The sequence below is a fragment of the Triticum dicoccoides genome, chromosome 6A, assembly GCF_002162155.2.
Source record: "Triticum dicoccoides isolate Atlit2015 ecotype Zavitan chromosome 6A, WEW_v2.0, whole genome shotgun sequence".
Taxonomy (NCBI): domain Eukaryota; kingdom Viridiplantae; phylum Streptophyta; class Magnoliopsida; order Poales; family Poaceae; genus Triticum; species Triticum dicoccoides.
The window spans coordinates 40,854,222-40,862,045 of NC_041390.1; positions in this window are offsets into that span (position 1 = coordinate 40,854,222).

The following is a 7,824-nucleotide window of genomic DNA, read 5'->3' on the forward strand; positions in this document are numbered from 1 at the left end:
GGCGACGCAAAGACTGGATCAGAACTCCGAGAAAACGTCCGACGGCAAGCCCTTGGTCATGATGTCGGCAAGTTGCTATCGCGTGGGGATGTGTAGGATGCGGAACTCGCCGAGAGCAACACGCTCGTGCACGAAGTGAATGTCGAGCTCCACGTGCTTCGTCCGCCTGTGATGAACTGGATTGGCAGACAAGTACACCGCAGAGACATTGTCGCAGTACACCAGTGTGGCCTTGTGGACGGGAGCGAAGAGTTCGCCGAGAAGTTGCCGGAGTCAAACGCACTCGTCCACGGCGTTGGCCACGCCGCGGTACTCAGCTTCCGCGCTAGAGCGCGACACGGTCGCCTGGCACTTGGACGACCAGGAAACGAGTGCGTCGCCGAGGTAGACGCAGAAGCCGGACGTCGCACTACTAGAAAAAGGGCTATAGATGGGATTGACACTAATGGCGCACCAGACAAGCGGTGCGCCATTAGTATATACTAATGGCGCACCACCTTCTGATACGCCATTAGAGTTGAAACTACTAATGGCGCACCTGGCCCAGGGTGCGCCATTAGTATCAATTTTTTTTTGAACTAGTGCGCCTGTCCAAACATACTAATGGCGCATCCAGACACAGTGCGCCATTACTAGTTGTAGCTAGTAATGGCGCACCTGTCGGAAAGTGCGCCACTAATGTTGTTTTTTTAATTATATTTTTTATTCTTTTTTTGCAAAACTATTAATGGCGCACCTAGTAAAAAGTGCACCACTACTATGTTTGACCAAGCTTTGACTCACTTCTGGACACAGTAATGGCGCACTTTTCCTTTGATGCGCCATTGCTATTTTTGATACTAATGGCGCACTTTTCCATGCAGTGCGCCATTGTGGTTTTGTAGGCAAGTGCCGCAGCCCGACCGCCCACCATCTCTCTCCTCTCTCTCTCTCACGGAAACCTTATCCTCTTCTCCCTCACCCCACGCACACACGTCTCTCGGCCTCGCCCCGGCCCCGATCCATGCTGCCTCCTAGTGCTCCCTCCTCTTCCTGCGCGGCGGCCCTTGCCCTCCTCTCTCTTCGGTCCCCTTCGCGCCTCCTCGCGGCAGTCGCAGCTAAGGAGCCCGAGCTCGGCGGCGACGGATCGAAAGGCAGCATCGGCGCTGGATCTGGGAGTGGTGGATCCGCCGCCGTCCCCGCTCCATCCTCTCCCGCGCCCCCCACCTTCTCTCCCATCCGCAGATCGAGAACCTTCTCTCCCATCCGCGGATCGGGAAGGGAAGGTCCCAGATCCACATCGGGTGGGTGGGTGGGTCCTTGCGCTTCGGCGCGCCGCCGTCCACCTGGGCCGCGACCACCGAGGTCCTCGAGGCCGGCCATGGAAGTCCGACCTGCCAGCAGCCATGCCTCGCGCCCGAAACCCTAGCGTGCATGCCGCAGGAACGAGGTACAACACCGGACCCCTATGCTCCTCCTTCTTCCATGGACTTCTCACCATGAGAGGTCTCATCTCTGTAGGAAGGAGGACAACACCATGGAAGCTGCTCCTTCCCCTTCCCCACCAGGACCACGCACGCCATGGAAGGTATCCTCTCCTGTTGCTGCTACCTTAGCTCTTTTTCCATCTCCAGATCTGATTCCTGAGCATTTGTGTCTCTGACCTGATTTGGTCAAGGGGGAGAAAGAGAAGCTGCTCCCATCCGCCTATGCCTTCAGATTTGGCCGCCCATACAGTACGCACACGGTTTAGGGTTGCTCAAATCCATTTACACTAGTTTGGATGAAACAGAGGGTGTCACAAATGCATCACCTCATGTAGCTTCTTGGTCCGCTAGCAAGTTAGTAACTTGCATGTATTTTTTGGTGACGAACAAGTCTGACTCCAATGGATTAACTCTGTCCGTATCGCAAATTTGTTGGATTAACCCAACAACGCTTTAGTTTTACTTCCCCCTCCCCCCTAGCTAGCTAACTCTTTTAAGGTCCAGTAGTGCGCTGTGATTAATTGTTCGGTTAAATCCAGTCCTGCTAGTCCGGCACACACAGATTTACTTTACTGACAATGAATGGGCTTTATATGTTGTCGTTCCATATTATCAAGGGTTCACTGCTCTTTAAAACTACACGAGTGTGTTGTGTTGTTGGCCTGTGTCATCTTGTTAATTCTGGTTGGTCTCTATTTCTAGAATCCCTGCCTGCCTGTGATATTTGTTTTTTGGCAATGACAGGGCTACCTATATAGTCCTATATTGTAAGTTTGCAGACTCGTATGGAACAATATCTATATTCCTCTATCTCTAGAATGTAGGCAGTTTGCTTCGCTCACATCACCAAGTTCTCCCACTATGCTTAAATCTATTCTACTCCATTTCCTGAGATGAAATTGTGATGATGGGAGTGACATTAAACAGCTTGAACATCTAATTGTGCATGTACTCCATTGTTATATACTGATCCATCTTGTCTTTGCCTCTTATTAACATTCAAATTGTTAATTGCATTCAAAGTGTTAATTGCAGGAGCAGACACAGAGGAGGAATCTGCTACCTCAAAGCAGTTGATCGACGCCGGGAGGGTGGGTATGTGATGTCGGAGGCTGCCGGGAGGGTGGTGACGAGCTACCGAAGAGATGAGTTCTGGCTCTCCTCGATGCCAGGACGAGGCACTGCTACCGATCGGACGTGGACTCGATTGATTTTGATTTGAAATATGACGGGTTGTAATGTAAAATGCACTTCAGTTCAAAATTTCCTCCCCTTGCCAGAGGTATTCTTGGACGGAGGGAGTAGAAGATTAGTTATTGGATTTTGTTTTATTTCTGTGCAATTTTCTTTTTATTGGATACTTGTAAAGACATGGTAATATTCTTGCTATAATAAAAATTATGGTTCTATTTCATTTTTTGTTTTTAAATTATTTTTTCTTATAGGTTGTTTTTTTTTAAATTTGTATTTTTTTGTTTTTCAAATATACTATTAGTGGCACATTTCAGCCTTTATTGATGGCGCACCTAACTTTTTAGCTAGTGGCGCACCTCTAAGGTTACTAGTGGCGCACTTGGCTTTATTACTAATGGCGCACGTAAGGGTTAGTAATGGCGCATTATTAGGTGCGCCATTACTGTCTGGGATAGTAATGGCGCACCAAATGTGTGCCATTACTAAAACTTACTAATGGCGTGCTAGTAATGGCGCACCTAATGTGCGCCATTAGTAGCCAAAATAGGTGCGCCATTAATAACCTGTTTTCCAGTAGTGTCGAGCGGCGGGTGTCAGGGCAGCCCGCCCAGTCCGCGTCGGTGAAGGCCTGCAGATCCAGCATGGCGGAGGCGCGAAGATGAAGCCCAAGAGCTGGCGTGCCGCGCATGTACCGGAGCACGCGCTTGACCAAGGCGAGATGACACTCGCGCGAGTCATGCATGTGCAAACAGATTTGCTACACGGCATATGCAAGCTCTGGCCGCATGATGGTAAGGTAATGCAACGCTCCGGCGATGCTCCGGTAGGCAGAGGGGTCGGTGACGCGCGGCCCGTCGGCAGCGGGCAGCTTGGCCTTGGTGTCGATGGGCGTCGGCGAGGCGCGGCATGTGTTCATGCCTGCACGGTCCAGTACCTCCTCAGCGTACTGCTGCTGGCACAAGAAGAAGCCAGCTGGGGTGCGCGACACTCGAATGCCGAGGAAGAAGTGGAGCGCACCCAGGTCCTTCATGGCGAACTCACCGGTGAGGCGAGCAACCACGCGCTGGAGGACGCCCGGCGAGGAGGCCGTGAGCACAATGTCGTCGATGTAGAGAAGCAAAAATGCCGTGTCCGCGCCATGACGATATGTGAATAGAGAGGAGTCCAAGCGCGTGGCCAGGCAGCCAATCGTCTTGACGAAGCCGGCAAATCGGAGGAACCAGGCACACAGCGCCTGCTTCAACCCATATAGGGATTTTGAGAGGCGACATACGTGCTGAGGATGGTAGGGGTCGACGAAACCGACGGGCTGGAGGCAGTAGACCTCCTCCTCGAGTGTGCCGTGGAGGAAGGCGTTGGAGACGTCGAGCTGATGTACGGCCCAACCACGCGAGGCAGCAATGGTGAGCACCGTCCGAATGGTGGCCGGCTTGACAACCGGCGAGAAAGTCTCCCCGTAGTCGATGCCAGCGCGTTGGCGAAACCCCCGCACGACCCAGCGCGCTTTGTAGCGTGCCAAGGCCCCGTTGGCGTCGTGTTTATGCTTGAAAACCCACTTTCCGGTGATGAGATTAGCTCCGGGAGGACGAGGCACGAGCTCCCAAGTTCGATTGCGAACCAGGGCATCATACTCGTCTGCATGGCTGCGAGCCAGTTCGGGTCGCGAACGGCAACACGAACGGAGGAAGGCACCGGTGAGATGGCCAGCGTGGTTGTTGCAGCAGCGGCGTCGTAGTAGCGTGGGTTCAGCCAGAAGATGGCGCGTTGCGCGCGGGTCACCATGGGTTGAGGGGGCGCCGGCATGGGGGCCAATGGCGGCGAGGTGACAGGAGTGACCGTAGACGAGCGCGTGGAAGAGCTGTCAGTCATAGTCGCCGCAGAGCTGGGGGAGCAGCGGACCGACGACCCACCCGCCGCATTCGAATGCAGCGAGGATGGGCACGATGGCGAGGCAGAGGAGTCGCCGGGAGCACACCCAGTAGTGGAGTTTGCCCCTTGTTGTGGCGCGCACGCCCCTGTGCTGGTGGGTGGGCATGACGGGGGCACGGGCGGGCACGCGGCGACAAGCAGCACCTGCAAAACCGAGGGTGATGGGGCATGCAACGATGGGGAGTTGGTGGGCATGTCAGACGAAGACGCGAAGGGGAAGACGTGCTCGTGAAAGATGACATGACGGGACGTGAAGACACGCAGCGAGACCGGATCGAAGCACCGATAGCCACGGTGATCCGGAGGATAGCCGAGGAAAACACATGCGGTAGAGCGACGGTCGAGCTTGTGCCGCGAAGTGGAGGTGAGGTTGGGGAAGCAAAGGCAACCGAACACGCGGAGAGTGGAGTAGTCTGGCGCGACCCCAAACAGCAGTTCATGGGGCGATCGCGGTGCACTAGCAAGGCAGGGACGGCGATTCATAACGTAGGTGAAAGTGCTGAGTGCCTCGGCCCAGAAGCGTGCCGGCATGTGAGCATGGAACAACAAGGTGCGCACACCATTGTTGAGCGTGCGGAGCATGCGCTCGGCTTCCCCATTTTGCTGACTTGTATAGAGACAGGAGAGACGAAAGTGAGTGCCATGGCGTGCAAGGAGAGCACGGACAGAGGAGTTGTTGAACTCCCGCCCGTTGTCAGTCTGGAGTGCGAGGATGGGCAGCTGAAACTGCGTCTGAACATAGGCGAAAAAGTCAGTAAGAATGGAGAAAATTTCAGACTTGTGCTTAAGCGGGAACGTCCAGACATAGTGAATGTAATCATCAAGCAAAACTAAATAGAATTGATATCCTGAGATGCTTACAACTGGTGATGTCCATACATCGAGATGCAAAATCTGGAAAGGAAACATGCTAAAGCTAGTTGATGACTGAAAGGGAAGCCGTGTGTGCTTGCTAACACGACAAGCATGGCACACATGCAGACTAGACTTGCAAAACACAGGAGGTAGCTCAGCCGCAACATGGCGGAGCGCCGACCGCCCGGGGTGTCCCAACCGTTGGTGCCATAGCTCAGAGGTGACGGCACCAGCGAAAAAAGACGAGCGAGGCGACGACGGACGACCCACGGGATACAAGTCACCGCCAGAATCACATCGGAGGATCACCGCCCTGGTTCGAAGATCCTTGACAGAGAAACCACAAGCGTCAAATTCAACTGAAACTGGATTTTCACGACAGAGTTGACGAACAGAGAGAAGGTTTTTAATGAGAGAGGGGCAGACAATGACATTACGCAGTTGAATAGGCGACGTGCCCGTAATGAGCGAGCCGGCGCCGACGTGTGTGATGGGTAGGCACTCACCGCTGCCGATGACAACGTGAGCGGTGGAGTGAGAGGGACGAATAGAGAGAAGATTACCAGGGGACGAAGACATGTGGGAGGCGGTGCCGGAGTCCAGGTACCATTCCGGCGTCGTGCCGGAGGAGGAGGGACCGACGGTGGCGCTGTGAAGCGCAGCCTGCAAGGAGGACATGTCCCATGCGGGGGCGGGCGTGGAGGACGGCCCCGCACCGAGCGTGTTGTAGGCAGGTGGTGGGCCGTAGCCACTCGGTGGACTGCCAGGCACACCGTAGCCATACGGCGGAGGCGCGTACGGCGCTGGGGCAGTGTACATTGCTTGCTGCGGTGGGTGCCGGGGCGCGGACCAAGCACGCTAGCACCGGGCGCACGCCAGGCCATCGGCCAGGCCTGAACGAGCCCAGTCCAGGAGCTGGCGCCCGGGGCTGGAGCAGGAACTGTAGGAGGACGGGCGGCGGCGTTGTTGGTGTTGACGGGGCCACCGGAACCGCCCTTGCCGCGCCCACGGCGGCGGGGACGCCCTCGCGCCGGTGTGTTGGGGACGGGCGCAGGGGGCAGCGTGGGAGCGCTGCCACGCCCAACAACCAGTGCGTGCGTGGACTGCAGACGAGCCGTTGCTCTGCACGATGTTCCTCCAGAAGAAAGAAAGAGCGGACCTGAAGGAATGACGGGAGCGGCACTTGGGAGGTAATGTGTGGAATAACAGAGTGGAACTGGCGGTTGAGCTCGCGCAGGAGATGGAAAACCTGGCGGGTCTCCGTCACCGGTTGCCCCAGGTCACGGAGCTGGTCGGCGAAGACCTTCAGCTTGGTGCAGTACTGCATCACAGTGAGGTCGCCCTAGACAGCAGCGTGATATTCGGCGTCGATGTAGACGGCATGGGCGAGCTGATTGTCGCGGAAGATGATGTCGATGGCGGTCCAGACGGCAAGGGCCGTGTCCTCGGGGTCCATCACCGCGTCGAGCAGCTCCGGCGAGATGGTGGTGTAGAGCCAGTGAACGACAACGTGGTCCGCCATGAGCCACTCCGGGATGTCGAGACGAGGAACCGCCTCGGGATCGACATGAACACGCAGCCCGAACATGTCGATGATGGTGTCGAAGTGGCGGCGCCATTGGGTGTAGTTGCCGGCGAGGAGGTCCAGGGTCACGGGGACATGGCGGCGGATGTCGACGGTTTGAAGAACCGACGAGGGGAAGAAGGCCGGCGTCGAGGCAGTTGGGGCGACGGCCACGACTGCGGGAGCAAGGAGCGCCGGCGGCGATGCTGCCATGGCCACATGAGCAGCAGGCACGTCAGCGGTAGCCACGGCAGCAGGCGGCGCGTTGGCCAAAGGAGTAGCGTGGAGGGCAGCGGGATTGCCGGCGTCCTCCATGGCAGCGGAAGCAGGATCAGAGACGGGCACAAAAGGATTGTGCTTGTCAAAGGTATCTGACACCATGTTTGGGAATGAGATTAGGGAGAGAGATCATCACACATTCATTATGCACTCGGCAGGGAGTATAAGTACAGTTCGACGCCACAGCCTGGCGATCGTGGGGAGCTCCATAACCTGGGATTGTGTGCCACTAACAAGCCTCAACCGGCAACACGATCCACCTAAGCTAGTCATCGTATGTGCTACGTATAATACAAGTGTAGCCCAATACAGTATAGTCTAACAGCCGTGCATCTTCTTTGGGCACTCCAGGAGCACCTTACCTTTGGCCGGATCAATCACACGGACACCGCCGGATTTGGTGTCGGTGACCAAGACGAGGCCGTCCATGCTCGTGGATGCCAACATGGTGCGGTTGGTGCCGAATATACCTTTCATCGTCCCTACAACATTGCCGTCCATGTCCGGGTTTCCGTGCAACGATGGTTTCCGTGCTAG